At 40.4% G+C, this 22,497-nt stretch overlaps 1 protein-coding gene across 1 annotated transcript in view; it reads left to right on the top strand.

Moving 5' to 3' along the window:
• LOC135206041 (alpha-1-inhibitor 3-like) overlaps positions 1–22,497 on the top strand; it is a 168,601-nt gene that overhangs the window by 144,655 nt on the left and 1,449 nt on the right. The window lies entirely within an intron of this gene.

The following is a 22,497-nucleotide window of genomic DNA, read 5'->3' as shown; positions in this document are numbered from 1 at the left end:
GGATTTTATTACTTGATTGATTATTTATTTGATTTTGATTCATGGCTACAGGGTGCATATATTTACATTTTTGTTGAACTTACATCCTGTTCCTTCTTTTAGGTTTTTGCATATTTTTGAATGTAGATCTCTGCAATCATCCTCATAGCCGTCTAGGTATGCACATTTACCATATATTTCATAGTTGTGACATACCTTAGGATGTTTTGTAGTAACATCTTTCTCCAAATCTGCAATTCCCTCTTTTCAAAAGGTTGCAGACTTTGTCTTTGTCTATTTTTTCCTTTTTCCCATCATTGTGTAGATCTGGGAAGAGCCTCTTCGGGATTTTCTTTTGTGTTGTCATATCGTAATTTATTTCTTCGTAAGTATGCTGCTTTATTGCCTCATATGTAGTATCAATGAGTATCTCTGCATCCATACTTTTATCTTGTTCTTTGTTTTCCTTATTTTTTTTCTGTCATTTCAGTTTTGTTTACTTCTCTTCCGTTTTCCTCTTCTTCTTCTTCCTCTTCCTCTTCTTCTTCATCCTCAACTATTTGTACATTCAATCTTGATTTAATAACATTGTCTATCCATGACAGAACTGTTGAGCAAAATATTCTGGTATCTTTTCTCATATCTTGCATTACCTCAGCACATTGTGGATGTGTCAGAATGTTGCATGCAGAACATTTTCTGATCAGGTTTTGTGGATTAACTATGCTATACCACACCTTACACAGTTTGCATGCTTTTGGCATTCTTTTTTCCTAATGCATCAATTAGGATATTCACAATGTTCACCTTATTCATTTTCTTTGTCGGAATATGTTGGTTTATGTATATTTTCTTTATGAGTCTCTTGACCACTTGGATTTTATTTGGAACTTCTTCAATTATTTTCAAGATGTTTTCTGTTGATTTGTTCCAGTTTGAAGGATTATATCCTTCTAATATATCTATGAATGCTTTTGTATCTTTTTGGTTAGGACTGTTGCTGATCTCATAGATGAGAAATGCCAGTTCCCTTCCTGCTACCTCATCGTATTGCGAATCTGCCAAACAAGCTAAATTTTGCCATTTTTTGCCACAGTTGGAACTTACTGCCATCTTGTTCTGATTTACAGTATTTCACTTGATAAACTAACTAGTAGATGCTTTATCCTACATTTCACACTAATCTTATCACTGATAGTTCACGAACACTTCTAGATATTTCTCAAATTCTAGACGTAAGTTAAACTTGTGATATCTGTTGATTAATCCGACTGTGCGCGGGACCGTCTCACCAAGCAAGACCAAGCAAGATGGCATGCTCTACTTTACTAATGATTTTACTTTCTTCTAACTCTTTCCATGACTTCAATTTTACACTTATACTGTTATGGTATAGAACATGCTCTGAAATATTTGGGTATGGCATTTTCTTTCAATTTTAAATTACACTCATAATCCAATATAGGCAAATTCTCCTTTACCTGATAATTATAAAATATTTCTATACATTTAGACACTGGATTATTACACTGTACAGCATCATCCTGTACCCACTGATACTTCAGCTTCTTCATTAAAGCTCTACCCGCTAGGTTCACATCATTATTAACCACAAAAAAATTTTAACCCTTGGCAATTCTGCCATTAACTGCCACATCCCACGCTACTTCTCCATAAACTTTTATTTCTAATTTATCATAATTAAATAACTGCTTCCTTGAGGGAGATGGGGACAATTGTAATTTTACTACATCCCTCTTAGAAATGGTAGAAGCACCACTTCCGGTATCCAACTCAAACTCAATGGGAACACCATTCAACTTCATCACTTCCCGATGGGGCTTATCTTCATTATTGAGAGATTCAACGGAGTTCAAATTAGTTTCAAAAAGCTTACTAAGGCACACTGAGCTAACATGACCTGTTTTGCCACAACTATAACAGGTAGCATCCTTATATTTGCATTTATCTGCCCAATGATTACAGGGTCCACAGTGAAAACACTTACTGGTTATTTTACCTTGTGACTCTTGGCTTATTCTTAGCACTAGAACTAATATTTTTAGGAATTCCTTCCTTGACTATATGCACTGTACTATTCTCAGCAGAACCATTCAGAGTAAAAGTAGACTTACATTCTGTTACATAAGCTGTCTCCAAATTTGTATATAACCTTTGTCAGCAAATCCCCAGATGATATTGTCTTGAAATCAAAAGGATCAGCTAACAGTGCCCTGAAATAAACTTCTTGATCTATTCCAACCAATAATTGTTCTTTCAAACGTCGGTCGATTTGTGTTCCAAAATCACACTGATGGGCTAACTGTTTTAATTCTGCGTAATAACCCTTAACTGTCTCATTTCCCTTCTTTTTTCTTTTGCAAAAAATCCCATATAAAAGCCCTATAATAACTAGGCTTAGTAATAAAATTTAACTTTAAAAATGTACCATATTCATCAACAGGTACAGCAGAAAGCAATCTTGGTGAGGTTAACTTGCATATTGTAGCAAAAGTATCGACGCAAATAGACGACAACAGCTTTGCTCTCTTGGCCTCCGATTCTGTAATTTCATTGACTTGACAATTCATTGTTAATCAATAAATCTAACCAACAGCCTAACTCCAGCTTGGCTGAGTTAAATTCCGGCATTCGTTTGGACCTTGTCTTTCTCTTGATATGTCGTGGAAAAAGGAAAAAGTTACGCCAGCTCTCTCTCTGATACTGTAGGCTAAACTCTGCCAATGTAGCTAGGTACTTAGGCTAGACCAACAAACCTGTAATTTCCTGCGTTACGCCAGCTCTCTCTCTGATACTGTAGGCTAACTCTGCCAATGTAGCTAGGTACTTAAGCTAGACAACAAAACCTGTAATTTCCTGCTTCCATCGTCGTCACTGTTAGTATTTCATCCACCCGACTAACTATGAGGTAGTCTGACAGAAACATGAGGTGACATTCCAGTTTTATTCACAACCTCTGGAACACATTTTGCAGTGTGATGCTAAGAAATGGCGGGAAGTCTCTCTCGAGTCTTGACACTAACAATATGGAGTGATAATGGTAGTTTATATTTAGCAACGTCTCCGATGGTTGCATGAAAGAGAGAGAGAGAGAGAGAGAGGAATAAATGGTAGTGGTTTAATGGTGGTCGTAAGCATGTGTCTGTTGTGGCGCTCGCCATGTATATTGGTGGCAAGCGTCAGTGACGACCGTAGGGATGAGTGAGGAGAGCCGGAGCGGTGGTTAGAGAGTTTTGGTAGCAGAAATATTGGTGGTCAGTTATTTGGTAAATCATAATACTAACTCCGCTTTTGGAATTTCTTTGGAAATTACAGTTTCCTATAGTATTCGAGTTGCTTATTAAGAATTTACCATTGTTTTTGGGCGGTCGACTGTAATTAACCCCCAGGGGCCAGTACTAAACACGCAAAATACATTGGCCACCCAAATCCCTAGTGGATGTCCCCGTTCTTCCGCTGGTTACTTCCCTTTAGTATCCGTACGGAGTTATTTTTTAGATTTACCAATAATTCAACCAACAGCTTCAAGAACAATAAAATAACTGGTAATTCTAAAGAATAGCTCATCACGGACTGCAAGGAACATAATCGCGAATACGACATCCACTAGGGATTGGGGCGTCCAATGTATTTCGCCGTGTTTAGTACTGGCCCCGGGGGGTTAATTACAGTCATCCGAATAAATATTACTTAAAATTCTTGTTCAGGAGGTAAAAGTGCATATAAAGACCGCAGCTGCCATAGTCTAGGCTGCTGCAGAATAGTAATATAGATATACCATTTGTTGTGCCACCTCCTCACCCTAAGTCTGAGGTGAGTAAATGTGTTTGTGTTTTTAAGTTTTTTTTTGTTTTTAGCTTGTGTATCCCCCACCACATTATTTTTTGTCGCCCAACGTGGGGCTGCTGGTGTGGCAGCTGCGGGACTGTTGGTGTGGTGGGTTGTATGATTGGCGAAGAAAATGAGTATGGAAGGTTTGACTGAAGTGGAGAGGCTGAAGCAGGATTAGAGGTTGGGGAGAGAAGTGAGAGGACGATTGAAAGTAGAGAACGAGAGGTTGAGGGTAGAGTGTGAGGAGCTGAAGAAATGAGTTAGAGGAAATGAGAGGAATGCTAAGGAGTGCGAAAGTGGAAATGAAAGAAGAGGTGAAAGGCGCACAAGAGAGAATGGTTGAGAAAATGGACAAAAATTTCCAATAGAAATGATGAAAAGCAGTGCAGGAGATGATGAAGGGATTCATGGGAGCGGGAGCAGTAGGAGGTAGCCTCACCCGGGTCTTTTGACGGACCACCAGGAGCAATTAAGAAAGTGAAAGAACAAGTGGATGAGGAGTAAGAGTTGACGAAGTTAGTTTTGATTTGGTGAATAAGTAAGGGAAAGGAAGGGGAATACACAAGGATAAGGCGAAACATGAAGACAAAGAAATAACGAAAGGGGTGAGGTGAGGAAAAGAACAAGACTAAGGGAAAGAAGGCTAGTAAGGATGACGGACAGGATGAGACTAGGACTGAATAGGGTTGGGGGAAATGGCTGAGAGTGATTTAGTGGAAACAGGTAGGTAGAAAGAAGAAGGGTAAGAAGAGCGTAATCAAGAACATGGATGTTAGTATGGAAGTTGATTCGTTGTATTCAGACGAGGTTAAGAGAGATAAGAATGGAAGTAGCGAAAGTGAGAGTGAGAGTGAGAAGGAAGTACGAAAGGCTGTGTATATGAGAGACTTACCCCGATGTGCACAATACGAGGAATATGGTAGTAGGGATATAGGGGACTTTTTAAAGGAATATGAGAAGTATTTGTTGTGCTTAAGTATGGGGATAAATCAGGTGAGAGTCTGGGGCAAGAGAGTTGGGTAGCTTTTTGATGGCATTTTTGTTGAGTATGTATGGGTAATGATACTGTGGGGAATGTGCCTTATGAGAGTGTGAAGGCCAGGATTGTGGAACAGGCAAAGAGGATAAAGAGTAGCGTAAGTTATAGGAGAAAACATGATTTTGATGAGGCAAGAATGAATCTTGGGGAGTCGTTGTCAATGTATGTGTGCAGGTTGGAAACATTAGCTAGGAAAAAGTCTGAGGACAAAGGGATAAATGGGTGTAAAGATTTAGTAAGGAAGTTGTTGGCGACTGTGCCTGAGAGTGTGTATGAGTTTATAAATCTGAAACAAGGAGAAAATGCGATGGACGAATGAAAGGTTGATGTGGAACAACATATTAGAAATAGTAGAGGATTACGAGTTAGATAAGTGTATGAAAGAGAGTAGAAGTGTTAGTGTTAGGACTGAAGTAGCTGAGGTTATATCAGAGTTTAAGAGCTATAGGGAGGCAGTTTTAGAAGGGCCAAGGTGAACGGCAGAGCGAGTGGTTGATAGGAGCGTTTGAACAAGTAACATAAGTATAGTTAACCCTAAGAGAGATCGGAGTGCAAGCGATGGAAGAGTAAGACCAGTTAGTCATGAACGAGAGCAGCAGTGTTACAGATGTGGAAAGCCAGGACACAAGAAGAATGAATGTCGGTGGGTATTAGAAGCGTGTTTTGGGTGTGAGCAAACGGGGCATGCAAGGCATTAATGTGTAGGGCTTTTAATTTGTCATGCAACTGGGTCAAATTCCATGAGGAAGTAGTTTTCTTGCAAAACTATTTTAGCAGAAATTGCTATCCATCCCACCTGTTTGAGAAAATCTTGAGAGAGTTTTTAATTGACATTGTTAAACTGAAAATACCCAATTTTAAAGTACCTAAAAAAGAACTGCATATATCCTTGCCTTTTTGTTCAACATATAAACTTGTAAAACGAGAGCTCACCATCGTGCTCAGCAATATGTACCCATACGTTGAATTTAATTTTATCTTCAAGAACCCCTTAAAAATCAGAAGTCTTTTCAAGTTCAAGGACACCCTACCGCAGTTGATGCGATCTTCAACGGTATATTTGTTTACTTGTCCCAAATGTAATTTGGGAACCTATGTCAGTAATTCTAGTCGGCTGTTGAAGGTTCGCATCGATTGCCATCGGGGTGTCAGTCACCGAACAGGATTAGCTTTATCAAAGAAATAATTTTCTGCAATACGAAACCATGCAGTAAAATGTAAACATAGCATTCAGTACAATGATTTTAAAATCTTATCCCAGGCAATAGATAACCGGTCATTACCCATTCTCGAGTCCCTCTTCATTAAACAATTGTCACCAACCCTCAACAACCATTCAATTGCTGTACAACTCAACATTACTTAATGGACCATTCGCCCTTTCTACCTTCTCGCCTTTGTGTTTGCCTCTCCCCTTTTGTCAAAAATAAATAATAGCTTATTCAGTCTTATCACTGCTTCTGTACCGGTGAGTTCTCGTTTCGCTATTTTTTGCTTTGTGTCCGCCTTTATATATATATATATATATATTATATATTATATATATATATATATATATATATATATATATATATATATATACATATTAAATTTTTTTTTTTCTCTCCTTTTGTAAATTATATACAGAACAAATTTTTTGCTTGTTTGGATTCAATATTTTTCTTCTTGTCTTAGTATTAATGTAAATTTTCTTAGTTGTTTCACGTGTGGTTTGTTTTGTTTTTTAAGTGTTTTATTTATTCATTTTTGAAAGCGTCCATTTTACTTAGTAGCTTTGCTTTTTATTGTTGATCTCTTATTCAGTAGTTACCATCTTACTTTTATATAGAACTTCGAATTTTCACGATATTGATTGAATTAATCTATATAATTTTTCAAAAAGCATAATTTGTATCTACTGTGCCATTTTACTACTTTTTAATATATATAATATATACTATATATACTATATATATAAGATATATTGTTAATTAATCTATAAATTTTTCAAAAGCATAATTTACTACTACTGTGCCCCTTTTAGTCTGATTTAATGTATAGAATTTTTTTTGCCCCCTGTTTTTAGCCCTGAAGATGGCATTTGTATCCGAGACGTAGCGTTGGATAAAAATAAAAACTATTAACGAAAATGCTGAAGTTTTCGTCTGGCCATACTCTTTTTAATATATATATATATATATATATATATATATATATATATATATATATATATATATGTATGTATGTATGTATATATATATAAATAAATCTCAAATGTTGATTATATATATATATATATATATATATATATATATATATATATATATATATATATATATATAAGCGAATTCCACAGGAAAATGATAGTCAGAATTCCAAGCGCTTTCGTCTTTACCCAGACATTGTCAAGAAGTTAATGAGGTACAATTGGAGAGAAAGGTCTCAGGTACAACACAAGATCAAGAATACCAGATGGTTAATTGTCAAAAGGGAAAAATAAAAATTAAAAGAGATAATCCAGGATTATCGGATATCACACGGTCACAAACCTAAACAGATTGACCCTAACCGAAATTACAAAGTTTCTTTACAGTCCAAAAACATGTAAAAACTGAATATATTAATTTTGTTGCTTATATTTATCTACAACTTTTTTCATTATGAAAGCATCAAGTTTAAATAAACCAAGACTTAAATTTAGAAAATTTCTATTATTTGACTTGATGAAACAAGATTCAATGATATTCCTTTTAACTGTGTCATTACCATGGGATTAAGGCTCTTGCTTGACTCCAGTTAATAGGATGGTCTAAATCTCTCATATGTACGAATAATGCATTTGATATTTGCCCAGTTCTCACAGAATACTGATGCTGTTTGAGATGTTGTGAAAGAGATTTACCGTTTGTCCGTAATAGACTTTACTGAAAACAACATTTATGTTGAAAAGCTTTAAAATCCATTTTGAAGGGCTTGGACCATTTAATTAAAACAGTTTACACTGGCAATGCGCCTCCCTACCTTATATGTATGGGTTTAGTCAAGACATAAAATCAATAACCCTATCAGACCAATCATTAGTTCAGTGGGCTCAGTTACGTATAATTTATCTAAATGGCTTGTAAAAAATTCTTACTCCTTTGGTAGGAAACATTTCTAACACGAATGTTAAAAAACAATGTTGATTTTATAAACAAACTGAATAGTTTAAATTTGAATTTTGATTTTAGTATGGTTAGTTTTGATGTTGTCTCTTTATTTACAAAAGTGCCTGTAGATGACTTACTTGAATATTTGGAGGAGGAATTAGCAACAATCATAGGACCATTCCATTAAGTGTGGACAAAACCTCATTAGTCTCATAAGGTTATGTATCAAAGATAGTAAATTTGTTTTAATGGGGAATTTTTTGTACAAAAGTTTGGCTTGGCTATGGGTAATCCCTTATCTCCTGTCCTTAGCAATATTTACATGGAATTTTTTGAGACAAAACTCTTACCAAGAATTTTGCCCCAAAAAGTTATTTGGTTTAGATATGTGGATGATATCTCTGTATTTGGCCAGTTCACGAAAAATCTCCAGGAATTCCTTAATAATCTCAATAATTTAGTCCCTTCTATAAGATTTACCGTAGAGGAAGAAATTGTAATTTGAATTTTCTTGATGTAACTGTCCATAGAAATGATAGAAATTTCACCTTTTCAGTCTTTCAAAAATCAACTAACATTGCCTCTTTTGTTCATTACTACTCCAATCACCATCAAAATGTTAAATTCTCTGTTTTTTTCTGGGATGTTTCTAAGGGCTTTACGTGTCTGTAGCCCGCAGTTTGTTATTGACGCTGAAATTAAAACAACTATTTATGATATTGCAATGAAACTAAATACCCAAGCACTTTTTGTAGATGTGGCATGGAAAAGAGCCAGAAAAAACATTTTATTCAACTCATGACAAACTTGAATTTAGTAAGAATAACATTCTAAAATTACCCTATGATGAAAGGTTTTTAGATATTCCTAGAATTTTAAAGCTTTTTAACATAAATGTTGTTTTCAGTAATATTAATTGTCAAGAGTTTATTAACCCTCTTACGCCGAAAGCCCTCTAAAATCAAAACCTCTCCCATATGCGGCGCCGGTTTGGAGTGAACGCGGGAAGCCTGAAAAAATATATTTTTCAAAAAAACAAAAAATCACAGCGCGCTTAGTTTTGAAGATTAAGAGTTTATTTTTGGCTCATTTTTTTGTCATTGCCTGAAGATTAGTATGCAATCATCAGAAATGAAAAATAATAATACATTATCATATATAAATAATGCGATATATGGTAGCAAAAAAAAAATTTCATAGATAATTGTATTCAAATCACGCTGTGCAAAAAAATGGTCAAAGCTAACGAGTTACTTTTTTTTGTTATATTGCACACTAAATTGCAATCATTTTGATATATAATACATAGTAAAAACAATAAAAGCAACATATTATCACAAAATGATGTACGAATTCGTAACGCGCGGACGTAAAAAAATGTTATATTCAAAAATTCACCGTAATTCTAATATTGTTCTAGAGACTTCCAATTTGTTTCAAAATTAATACAAATGATTTAATATTACGATACTGTAAGAGTTTTAGATTAGAATTGCAGATTTAGACCATTTCGGACGAGTTAAATTTGACCAAAATGTCGAAATTTTTATATATATATATATGCACATATTTCGGAGATGGAAAAACGCTACAACCTTCAATTATTTTTATTGTATTTTTCATGAAATTTCGCACTTGTTCCGACACGGCATTCAAACCTTCGGTCCTTTTACAATAGGAAGGTACTAGCGGCAGCTGGATAGGTCGTAAGCTTTCGAACAAGGGGTTCGGGGTTCGTAGTTAACCGCTTGTCCGACAGGCGCGCGCGCGCGACTGGGAGGTAAACAAATCACTTTTGCTTTCGGCCTGCTGGCGTGTAGACGTGTATCATCGCTCTGCCCGCTTCATCGTCGTTGCTTTGTTCGCATGGTTGTGTTTTTCTTTTTCTATTTATCTAGTGAAACTGAATTGTAAGTACAATCATTTCATTTTTTTCCATTGAATTCAATTGTGAATTAAAGGATCTTGGTTTCTCTACGCCCTCCGATTACCCGAGTGCCGGAACTGAAGGGCGTAAGTGCGGGAATTCATTTTCCCCAGAAATGATCCTCGTATTGTGTATGCTCGGTTGCCGAGGGCGGGAGAGCGCTCGCTCCGAGCTTATATTTTGGTTGGAAATGTGTAGATGAAAATCGTAAGTAAGGTGCCCTTTTCATTTATATTTTTTTGTTTTTTTTGACCTGTATGCTCGTTGCCGAGCGAATGCGCTCGGCACGAAAACTATCTGTATGGAAGTGGAATCGCAAGTACAGTATTCTTTTTTTTTTCATTCATATATTTATTAATTTTGATTGTAGCAATACTCATTTTGGATCAGTTTTTCCGCTCTTACCCGGAAATTGATCCTTTCCCCTTTTTATTTGAATGAAGTGAAATCGCAAGTGCAGTTCTTTTCATTTTCATATTTTATCGAGATTGCATTATTTACTTGGATCAATGTTTCCGCTATTTCCCGGGTAATTGATCTTTCCCCTTTTTATTTTGTATGAAGTGAAATCGCAAGCGCAGTATTCTTTTTCATTTTCATATATATTTTGATTGCATCAATTCATTATGGATCAAGGTTTCCGTTCATAATCGGGAATGGATCCTTTACCCTTGCGCTCGGTACCGAGGGCGCAAATGCGCTCGATCCGAGCCCTTATTCATTGTGAAGTGAATCGTAATGCAAGATTCTTTTTCATTTTATTCCTTTTATTATTGATTGCATCAATATTTATTTGGTTCAAGTTCCGCTCAGTCAGGGAATTGATCCTTATGCCCTTGCATTCGGGCCGAGGGCACGATTGCTCTCGGGCTCTTATTATTATTGTTGGGTACATGGGGGTTCTGTGCGGGGGTGGGGAAAGAGAATCCCCCCCCCGCTCAGCTCCCACAGATGGCCCTTCCCCTTCGGGGGGAGGATTATCTGCGTTCTTCTCCTCGCCCGATCCGTCGAGCGCGGGGGAGGGCGCTCGGTGCCCGATTACAATTGTATTCGGGGTCTTCCACTCGTTCGGTGTGGGGCTCACCCCCCGCGAGAGGGACTTCCCCCCACTAATCACTACTACTGTTATTTCCGCAGGTGCTACTGCCACGAGGGTGGACCTTGGTGAGGTATGGGCGTCCTTCCATTTGCAGGGCGTGCTAGTGTCCAGGGGCTGCGGTTCTATGTCTGGGCCTACTGCGGTCACCCATGGAGTGGTGACAACGCTCCAGGTGATGACGTCCCTCCTCACCTGGTGTACTCGCCTCACGTGGTAACAGTCTTGCCTACAGCCGCTGTGAAGTGCCGTTCGCCGTACCGAGAGGGGGGTGGGGCGTGCCGCCGCCGCTCGTGGTTGCCGCGCTGCCGCGACCACACTTCCGCTGCCCTAGAGCTCGCCCTGGACCTGCCGCCGGTACCAGGATGTTGCTGGCTGCTGCTCCACTTCCTGTGTTTCCGGTACTGCCTGGCCGTACCTGCCGATTCTGGGCTGACTGTCCATGCAGTTGCTGCGCTGGCTGTCCCTGGCGTTGCTGCTCTGGCTGTCCTGCCGTTGCTGCGCTGGCTGTCCCTACCGATGCTTGTGCTGGCGTGCCTGCTGTTCCTGAGATGCCCATACCTACTGACGTCGTCCCTGTTCGTGGTGGTACTACCCCAGACTTTGGTCTGTCTGTACAGGTGCGTCCGGGCCCTGTGGCTTCGGCTACAGCAGCCCCGGCTCCGCCCTGGATAGCAGATCTTACGTCTTGTCCTGAGGAAGCTGACGAAGAAGAGGAGGAAGGTGTCGTCGTCGTCGTCTTCATCTTCTTCATCGTCGTCGGCTGCCGCCTCTTCCCCTTCGACTTCTGAGGCTCACAGCCGAGGAAGAGAAGGTTGCCTCCTCCCTCCTAAGAAGTCTCCCTCGGGAGCTTCTCGGGACCCGTCTCACCTTGGTGGGACGGGAGGGTTCCTTCCGCTGGTCCTCCTGCTCCTTCGGGGAGCGGGGCCCGTCTCTTCTTTTTCGCAAGGAAGAAGACTACGGGGACCAGAGGGGTACCGGCTAACACCGGTACTTCCTCGCCTGATGTCAGTGGTTCTGCCACTGCATCAGGGTCCAGTCTCGGCCTCTCGTTCGCGGGAGGTACCGAGTGTACGGTCCCCCGTCTACCAGCGACCATGCAGCCAGGAACCAGACCTCTGAGCCCGCTCAGCGTCAGGTTCACGGCACGGGGCGGAAGACTGGTGACAGCGCCTCACGCGACTCTCACCAGACCAGCTCTCGCTCTCGCGGCCGACCAGCTGGCTACCCGGGGACGTTGACGGTCCCCACGACCGGCCACGGGCTGAGGCTGGGAAGAGGGTCCCCCCGTTCGCCGGTGCCAGCCACGGCTGGAACCAGCGACGTGACGTGCCGTGAGGACAAGCACCGGTCTCACTGTGACAGTGGAGCTGCAGGTCGCCTGACCGTCGCTCTCACAGAGAGCGATCGGATACGGCAACCAGCACCAGCTCTTCTGACACTCGAGATCGGGGCCGCTGTGCTCAGCCAGCCGTTCTCCACAGCGAGGACGGTTCGACCAGGCCTGCAGCTCGATCGCCAACCCCGCGGGTTGACGATCGCCTGCAGCTCTCCAAGCCTGCTGGTTCTGCCAGCGAGAGAGGAGGGAGCATCAGGTCTGCCTCTCCCGTACCTTCAACCTCCTCGGGTTACACCGGGAGGATGCGAAGTATTGAGGAGTGATCGTGAGGGGTGCGCCCCTCATGATCCCACCACGACGCCCTACGTGCCAGGCACGGTTCTTGGACCGGCCAGGACGTATGCGCAAGTGGATGGAGAAGAACCGAGAGGGCTGTCGTGTCCCCCTTCTTAGGAGGAAGGTTCTCGGAAAATATGCTCTTGTTCGAAGGGCTTAACGGTCCTACTCTGCAAGATGCTGTGACTTCCGAGATCCAGAGGAACTTTGCCGAGGTTATGGCGCTGATTCGTCAGCACAACGACCTCGTTGAAGGATCGCCGCTCCCACCAGCAGAGCCAACGTCTCGGCTCGAGTCGTTTTGGGGCCCGAGAGGGAACCCAAATCGACGGTGGGTCTGCCGCGATCGGAGCTTGTTGCCGACCTGTGTTGAACCAGGTAGTCTCTTGTCTCCGGACAAGCAAGGCTCTCTCAGTTCTGGCCGGTCGAACAAGCTACTTCACCTCCTCTACTGCGACAGAGGCGTTTCTACGTGTCTTCGGACACCGTATTTGAATACCCCTTCGGTCCTCCTGAGAGGTTTCGACCTCGACGAGGACTGGAATGAGTCGGAGGACGGTATCGGCTCTCTCCTGTCAGGTGTCGATCAGCCCCACCCAGACGACGTTCACAGTGGCGGCAGACCCTTACCTACAGTATGAGTTCGTAACCCTCCTCGGGAAAACGTTTTCTCCTGACGATACGTTTTCCCAGGCACGGAGAGGCCATCGCCGTAAGGCGATGGCTGCTCCTTTTTCTTCTCCAACTGCTAGTTCCGTGGGAATAGGCGAGCCAGTATCCAATTCCTCCCCCATTCCCTCTCTCCTTACGGCTACGAGGGAAAGGGGAGGGATCCTACAGAGATTTCTCTGTAAGATCCCACGTTAGGGGCTGCGCTACGGGGGGACCTTCGGGTCCTACCTGGACGTAAGCCCCGGTCGTTGTTGGAGGGATCCTGCCCCTTTCTCGATTTCTACGGGAATCGAGAGGACCCACCAGCCGATATCGTTTGACGAATTCGGTGGGGGTTTCGCAGAGTGCTTAGAATTCTACGGAATTTCTAGCGCACTCAGAGTGTTTCGATTTTTTACGATCTCCAAACACTTAGGCGAGACCACGGTCCAAAGTGAGCGAGAATCCCGATAATTGTTACACCGATAATTGGGAACCTCGTACTCGAATTCCTGTAATTTCTAGCTTTGGAACGAAGGAATGCTGCTGAAGAAGAGTATCTCACAGTAGCGATTAACCTGGAATAGAGAAGAACGGACAGGAACTTCCAGTTTGGCTTGAACTATCGTCTTCGGTATTCTGTTCACCAGTGAAGCTTTTTTCTTTTTTGGGTTTGGGAAAGACTTCTCCTTCACTCTCTTGATAGAGAACGAAGGCGGTCGATCTCCAATCCTTATTCTCATTCCTCGAGAGGAAAAGAATTTAGGATGGAGGTCTTGGTACAGAACCTACAAATATACTACGTTATATTACCTCGCGACATGATTCTTTTAACAGTTTGAATTGTCCGGGGGGTAGGCGCATACCGTAGTTAACTCTACGGTTTGTGACCGAGACGAATTGTATCTTAATTGAACTGCAACTCGGGGTTGCCTGCAACCTTCCAGCAGTTATCAGTTTCAATTTTAGATACTTGGTATTGTCATGACAACACCAATCAGCTTTTGTATTTACCGAAATCCGTTTCGTTTAAATATAATGCTCGAGCGTATTCTTTATGCTCGATGGTTCTAGCCGAACACATTCCTTTGTGGAATAATGGATTACCTGGCAACTCAGGATGACGAGTCACCGAGAGCTACTGCGTATTTGAACTGCCTGATAGTCAGCTCCAGTATCAGCTAGGTCTCGGAGATGCACGGCGGTTACGTCTCTCTCTCCCCTGGTTTGATTGACTACCGAAACCGTATCTCTGCCCAACAATCATGGACTTAGGTCTCTGATTAACGGGGATTCTCGCAATAATGAAGGACCATCTACTGCTGTGACGCTCGATTTCATCGCCTTTCGACATTGCGAGAATTTTCAACAGAGATATCTCTTGTACTCTTTCATCTTTCTGTTTACCGCACGGTAACAGAAGTCTGTACTAGTCTTCCGCTGCATCGCACCGCGATAATGCGAATGATTTTTGCAGACATCTGAGTTTGTCTTCAAAATATCTCGTATTCGTAGGTGTGCAATTATTCATTGCTCGCCCCGAATTAACAGATGTGTCAGAAGACATCGCCTACTCTCCGACTGACAGCTCTACTTCCAAATGTTCGCCCAAGAGAAGCAGTTCTTCAGGCAGTATTTCCTGTGTCTTCATTACTGAAAAGCGCTCCGCTTTCATTGCAACTACGATCCTCACCGGACAGCAATGAACTAGCGGTTTAGCGTTCTCAGTGTTTGTAGCACAGGTTCAGAATCTTGAGAATCCTTCTCTCGGTTCAGCTGTGAAGACGTAGGTTGCATTTCTGTACACCTTCGTCTTCAACGACACAGTAGTGTTTTGTTTTCTCCTTAGCTGAGAATCAACTATACTATGAGAGATATCTTGCCATCAGGGACCTCGGTCTCTAGAAGGCAATTGACTTTCGCCTGTTGGGCACATGCCTTCAGAGAATTATCACCTCGCCTTCTGGCATCGGTGACGAACAAATTATTTGTTTAGTCTCTTGGCATAACCCTTTTAAGGCGAAGGTCACGTGACTTGCTCGGTGCGTTGGACAACTTGCCTCCTACGAACGCAGTCAGTCGGCAGCTGTCAGAGCGCCCAAGTCAGTTACGAACTTCGCTGTGGACTTAGTTCGGTTGTTCCAATAAACAGTTCTTTTTTTTTTTCTTCGTCCTAAACGGCTTTCGTCCCAGAATAACCCATCACCATCGACACCCACCATTGGGGAGTGTCGGTGTCCTATCCACTACCGAGAAGAACTTCACTGCATGGGGATAGGAGAATGTGAGACACTTCGCTGCAGACGGATAGACCAGTATGGGTACAGGACATCACCGAAGTCGAGAGAAGAGGGATAGGTCATACGACATTCCCTTCTTTTCCTCTGAGGTAATTGCATGACTTTCCTGCGAAGTCAAGCATCCAGGGGATGGGGATTCGTGACGCACGATTTCGTACTGACTTCGTAGCGAAGACTCAGACCCTTCGGTTCCTGACGATCGGTTAGAGTCCTTTCACAATCCCCTCCCTAATGGACTCACCGCCTTTCGATGTGAAGGGAGATGCTGCTTTGTCCTGTGAAAGCGCGACCGGGCGCTTTCTGAAGAAACTTGACATCCCAGGCTGAGTGTTGAAAGATTCGTCAGCACCAAGATGACCTAGAAGTACACTCCCTCGAGTTACACAAGAATTCTCCGTGGCGCAGGTACTGAAGGCAGGGGGTCTGTACAACCAGACCACTGGCACCTCCTTCTACCTTTTGGATTTTTGCCCACAGGTCCTTGGATCGTTTTCCTTGGGACCCGTGGTGGCTGCTCAACACTTGTGTAGCTAACCCAGACCCTAGCAGGCTGAACAGCATCGAGTCCTGTGTGACTGTAAGAATAGATAAGTGAATGAGAAAGTGACTGGCTTCTCTTCCTATCTTTTCTCCCCCTTTACTGTGGGTAGAGGGATACGGTCATCACCTTGCTGGATAAGGACGAGATGCCGGTGAGCTACTTGACAGAGCCCCATCCTATCCCTTTCACTAGGGATGGGAGCGAATATCCACCATTCCTCCTACAGGGGGAAAAAGTGGATGCCAACAAGAGACAAACCATAACTTTATGTTGCCTCTTGCAAATAGGAACTTTTTCTTGTTTTGCTGGTACGAAGAGATACGCTTGCCTCTCTCTTAGTACTTGGTCCAGAGGTCTGACCATTGATCCTGCGGTGCACACCCCGATCAATCGGACAGAGGCTTGGATCCCTCCCTCGCTCTTACGACCAGGGAGGCATTCCAAGGTTGGGCGAACACAGTCTGTTCACAAAAGACTCAGATTCCTCCCACCAAGAAGTGAGTCTTCCTATTGTAAAAGGACCGAAGGTTTGTATTCCGTGGCGGAACAAATGACAATTTGTCCAAAATTGCATTTTTCCTAACTATACAAACCTGAGGTCCTTTTACACATAGTCCACCTCATGCCACCCCTCACTCTGCAGTTTTTGCTTGGGCCAAAAGCAAAAGTGATTTGTTTACCTCCCAGTCGCGCGCTTGCGCGGCCTGTCGGACAAGCAGTTAACTACCGAACCCCTTGTTCGAAAGCTTACGACCTATCCAGCTGCCGCTAGTACCTTCCTATTGTAAAAGTACCTCAGGTTTGTATAGTTAGGAAAAATGCAATTTTGGACAAATTGTCATATTTTGATATATAAAACTCTATAAAACGGCTAATATGAAAAGGAACAAATATTAGGATAATGCGATGTAACAGTATGCAGCAAAACTCGTGTGACTTTTTCATTTTTGTACTGGACAAGCGTTGTTCTCAAGTTGCCACTTAGTATTAAATCTCGTTATTTTTATAAAACGTGTATGTATGAGGAAAAGTTGGTCACTTGTTATATAGAATCTTATCATTGAAATGTATTGGAACCTGAAAACCAAAAATATTTCACGCTACAATATTTCTGAACGAAAACTAAATACTTTACTGTAGCATGAAAACCTCAGCTCACCGTGACTTCCATGAGTCGTGGAATCGTCAGTCTGGACACTGTGAAAGAGGACATCGCGATGGAGTGCAAGAGAAAAGTTGAGCAGAGCATAGTCTAATGATAAAATTGGTGCATTTGGGATATGAATTCGAAGTTATTACTTTTCGCTTTGTAGTTTTTGTGTATAAAGCAAATGTTAGTCAAGATCATATTTTCGATACTTGCAATAAATTATGGCTTAGGCTTAGGTTATAGCTAGTGCTACATAAGTCTAGTCTCCCGAGGGTTTTCTTCAGTTTGAAGAAAAGAAATAATAAATAATTGAATAAATAAGCTAGGTGAAGAGTAATCTTCGCTATTAGAAATACAACTAATTTATATTATCAGGTCGGATATTATCAGCTACAATTGTCGAGTGCAGATCTACAGAATGACAACTGCAACGTATTATAAAAAAAAAACAATAATGGCTAGGTCAATGCTATTGGCTTTATAACATACTGAGCTATATTCCAGATAGCAACAAGTTGCATCAAATTTTTGTAACTTATGAAGGGTGTCTATAAGACCATAAAGCAGGATTTGTGAAATTCTTCCACAGTCTTGGTGTGGTATACTTCCGTCATTATTTTCTTCATAGGCCTATAGGCTTAATAAGAATGATATAATCGAGAAGCGCGAAGTGCACTTGGCCTACGGTAAGGCAAAGCTAAGCCATTGGAGGGCCACTATGAACCCTTCACAGTTGGGTCTAATGAAATCTTAGGAAGATCTCAAGAAAATGTAACCTAGTAAAGGCATTAATAAACCAAGTAGCAAATAATGAATATGATTGATAATAAAAACGGTATAGGTTAAGTAAATGGTATACCACTATAATTATTTTTAAAAAATACGTATAATTCTTTGAAATACATAGGTCCCTGTGAAAAATAAAATACAAATTCCAGCAAAACAATTAATGTAAAACACAACTTCGTCTTTTAAAACACGTCATACATATATAGCTACACATACATACATACAGAGAGAGAGAGAGAGGGGGGTTGATTAATATTTAGTATGTGAGCCTAGGTTGTCTATTGCCGAATTAAGCCGTCTAGGAATACTGTCCAACCAGTCTACTGCAAATATTTTTCCCCACGCATAGACTCCCACACTGACAAGCAGTGGCTTATGATGGCTTGTTTACTGTTCAGAACGGAGCCATCCCATTCCTTTGTCATAATGGCCCACAAATTTTCAATGGGATTGAGATCCGGAGATTTGCAGGCCAGTCGATCCGAAATAACTTCTGGATGCTGCTGTAACCACTTTCTTACTGGCATGCTATTATGAACAGAGGAGTTGTCCATTGCCAAGAATATGGGCAACGGTTCCGGAATCAGTAGCATCCTAACAGATGAATCAGCACCTCGTCAAGAATGTCAACATACTGCCTGCCATTTAATCGCTCATGAATTGGCACTAAAGCACCTGGTCCGCAAGACACCATCCAACCCCAAAGGCCTGCGGTTATCCTCCCACTTCGTCGATTTGGTTTCTACATATTTATCCTCAAATCTGAAAGAAATAGAGAAGGAATTTAGAGAAAAATATAAATTTACAGATATTCGGAGAGAAACAATGACAGTGGGCTTGCTTTTAAATATAAAAGAAACTGTTTTAACCGAAGTGTTCCTTCTCATCAATAGATCTTATGGATTTAGAAAAAAAGGATTGGCGCTTTTATTAAGCCATACTTTCAGTAATATGCTATAACACCGAACTTTAACTTTTAAGACTTGAAGTGCGATGTTAAGAAACACTTAAGGTTATTCTATAAAACTATATATATATATATATATATATATATATATATATATATATATATATATATATATATATATATATATATATATATATATATATATATACAGTTCTTTAATATGCATTTAACCAAAACACATATAGACAAAATTATACCTTTTTCGCCTTCTTACCTCTATTAGATGATAATAATCAATTACAGGCCACTTTAATATTAGAAAAAGCTACGTCAGTTGTATTTTTCTGCCAGACTTAGTTTTACAGTGAAATAATTTAAAGAAATCTTTGGTTGTTACTAGACCTAATAGTATATATATTAGAATTCGGAAAAAGAGGCATAAGGAAAGTTGCCATAGCATAGAAACCTTAAACGACTTTTAAGTCAGTGCAATGTGTATTCAAACATTCACGAGACTCGGAGGAAAAGCTAGCACGAACTTCCTCTGCAACTGGTTTCCCGCCAAGCAAACACTTCGAAGCGGAGGCGGGATTTTATAGATATTTAAACGCTTCCTCAGTAATGACAATTCCAACTCCCACCCTAGCTCAAATTAATTTATATCTTCTCTTGCATTATTTCTCCCTGATTACATCGTAACTTTCCATTAAAGATATTTGTCAGCAGGCAATGTTTGAAACCAGTGTAAGAGAATTATTATTCATTAAAGCTTTAGCATATATAGAGACTAGGCCTATAATACAAAGTATATCACACCTAGGCTACCACGTAAAAATATATAAGGCAAAATAAGTAAATGTTCATTTCCTGGTTTTTCCTGGACGCCAGCAGTGCAGTCTTCCCTGTTAGTCATTGCAAAAAGTCTTCTCGTCACAAAATATAACAGTTTCCCAAAACTGATCGCTCTTGGACAGATATTCGAGCGCGAACCCGAGACGATGGTCCATATGCGTCTGTGTAAGTAGAGGCTTGAGCGCAGGTTTCCTACATAGAAGACCAGCTTCTCGAAACCGACGTCTTACAGTGTCAGCTGATGTTTGTATATTTGTTTCTCGTTTCACTGAAAATGATGACGAGAACGGGTGTTCGGTTATAAAGTTAATTAACACTTCGTCTTCTTCTGCGATTGTGCAGCGGGGTCTCCCAGATCTAGGATGGCTTTTGTTTCAGTCCTTCTCCGTCGTTGTATCTTTTTAGCCATCTATACACAGTTGTCTTGTTGATATTAAGACGATATGCTGTGTTTTTTTTTTGAAAATCTGGCGAGATGCAGCTCACTATAGCTCTCCTTGTTGTGGTGACGTTTCCGTCGCTGTCGGGTTGAACTTGCTCCAACCATGTTTGGCAAATGATCACAATTGACGTCATGTTAGGCACGCCCACAACTACATCTCCGTTACGTTCATTACATTAAATAAATTACTATGATGGCTAACATGTAAAATTCGTTAAATATTTACGTCTTTTCATACTTACCATAACTAAAAACTAAGGTGTTAATGTTTTTTCTAATGATCTAGCTATATTTTGAAAAAAAAAAAAAATAACATTATATATTAAAACCATGCTAAGTGAACTGTATCTTTTTTTGAGCGAAGTTCCAAAATGTTTCACCGTTGCAATTTAGTGTCATTAGAAATGTGAAGAAGGTAAGAGTTGCCAGTTAGTCACTTTTGAACGAAAATCACTGAAATCAGGTCACTCGAGTTTTGCTGCATACTGTACGTATTTCGGAGACTTGCGGCCGCGAATCGGCGCGCGGAGTGAAGGTAAATATATTTTTCAAAAATTCACCATAAATCACAATATTGTTCTAGAGACTTCAAATTTGTTTCAAAATGAAGAAAAATGACGGAATATTACTAGGCCGTAAGAGTTTAGCTTAAAATTGCGTTTTTTTAACTATTTCGGTAGAGTCAAATTTTACCGAACGTGGTTTTTTTTTCTATTTATCGTGATTTATATGCAAATATTCGACAAAAAAAGAAAAGCTACAACCTTCATTTATAGTTGTATTCTACATGAAATTGCGCACATTTTCATATATAAAACTTTATGTAACAGCTAATTTTAAATGGTGCAAACATTTCGACAATCGCACAAAAAAAATTCTGATTTTTTCGGAAGAGTTAACGCGCGGACGTAAGGAAAATGTTTTTTTTTTTTTCATAAATTCACCATAAATCGAAATATGTGTTAGAGACTTCCAAGTCGTTGCAAAATGAAGGTAAAGGATTGAATATTACTAGAATATAAGAGTTTTAGCTTACAATTGCGTTTTTCGACCATTTCGGTAGAGTCAAATTTGACCGAAAGTTGAAATTTTTGCACTTAACGTTATTTATATGAAAATATTTCGAAACTGATAAAAGCTACAACCATGGGTTGTTTTTGGTTGTATGTGCATGAAATTGCGCACATTTCCATATATAAAAACTTTATGTACGGCTAATTTAAAAGGGTGCAAACATTAGGACAATCGCACGAAAAAATTTATCGGAAGAGTTATCGCACGAACGTAAGGAAAATGTTTTTTCATAATTCACCATAAATCGAAATATTGTGCTAGAGACGTCCAATTTATTGAAAATAAAGGCAAATAATTGAATATTACTATAATATAAGAATTTTAGCTTACAATTGCGTTTCTCGACCATTTCGGTAGAGTCAAAAGTTGACCGAAGGTTGAAATATTTGCACTTATCGTTATTTATATGAAAATATTTCAAAACTGATAAAAGCTACGATCATGAGTATTTTTTTGTTGTATTTTACATGAAATTGCGCACATTTTCATATGTAATACTTCATGTAAAGGATAATTTAAAATGGTGCAAAAATTATGTCAAAGTGACGAAATAATTTTTGAGATGTGTCACTGATACTTTTTAGTGCGATAAGAAAGAAATTCGCGCTTGCGCGCCTGCGTAGCGATTGTAAACAAAACAACGCCTTGATCCGTGAACTCAGCATCCCCCAAGGCGCGTGATTCAAAATTTTTCGGCTGGTAGGCCTATAAGTATTTTTCCGCGAATAAAAAAAAAAATTAAAAAAAAAAACTTTTTTGAGCCGACGTATGATACGTCCAATCGGCATACGGGCGACATTTTGACTCAACGTTTAATACGTCCAATCGGCGTAAGAGGGTTAATCAAAAATTCTCCTAAAGATTTCAAGGCTGCATATATGAAATTCCTTGCAAAAAGTGTGATAAAGTCTATTACGGACAAACTGGTAAATCTCTTTCACAACGTCTCAAACAGCATCAGTATTCTGTGAGAACTGGGCAAATATCGAATGCATTATTCGTACATATGAGAGATTTAGACCATCCTATTAACTGGAGTCAAGCAAGAGCCTTAATCCCATGTAAAGACACAGTTAAAAAGAATATCATTGAATC

The sequence above is a fragment of the Macrobrachium nipponense genome, chromosome 11 (genome assembly GCF_015104395.2).
Source record: "Macrobrachium nipponense isolate FS-2020 chromosome 11, ASM1510439v2, whole genome shotgun sequence".
Classification (NCBI taxonomy): Eukaryota; Metazoa; Arthropoda; class Malacostraca; order Decapoda; family Palaemonidae; genus Macrobrachium; species Macrobrachium nipponense.
Note: the sequence above shows the minus strand (reverse complement) of the source record. Positions and strands in the feature narration are given on the sequence as shown.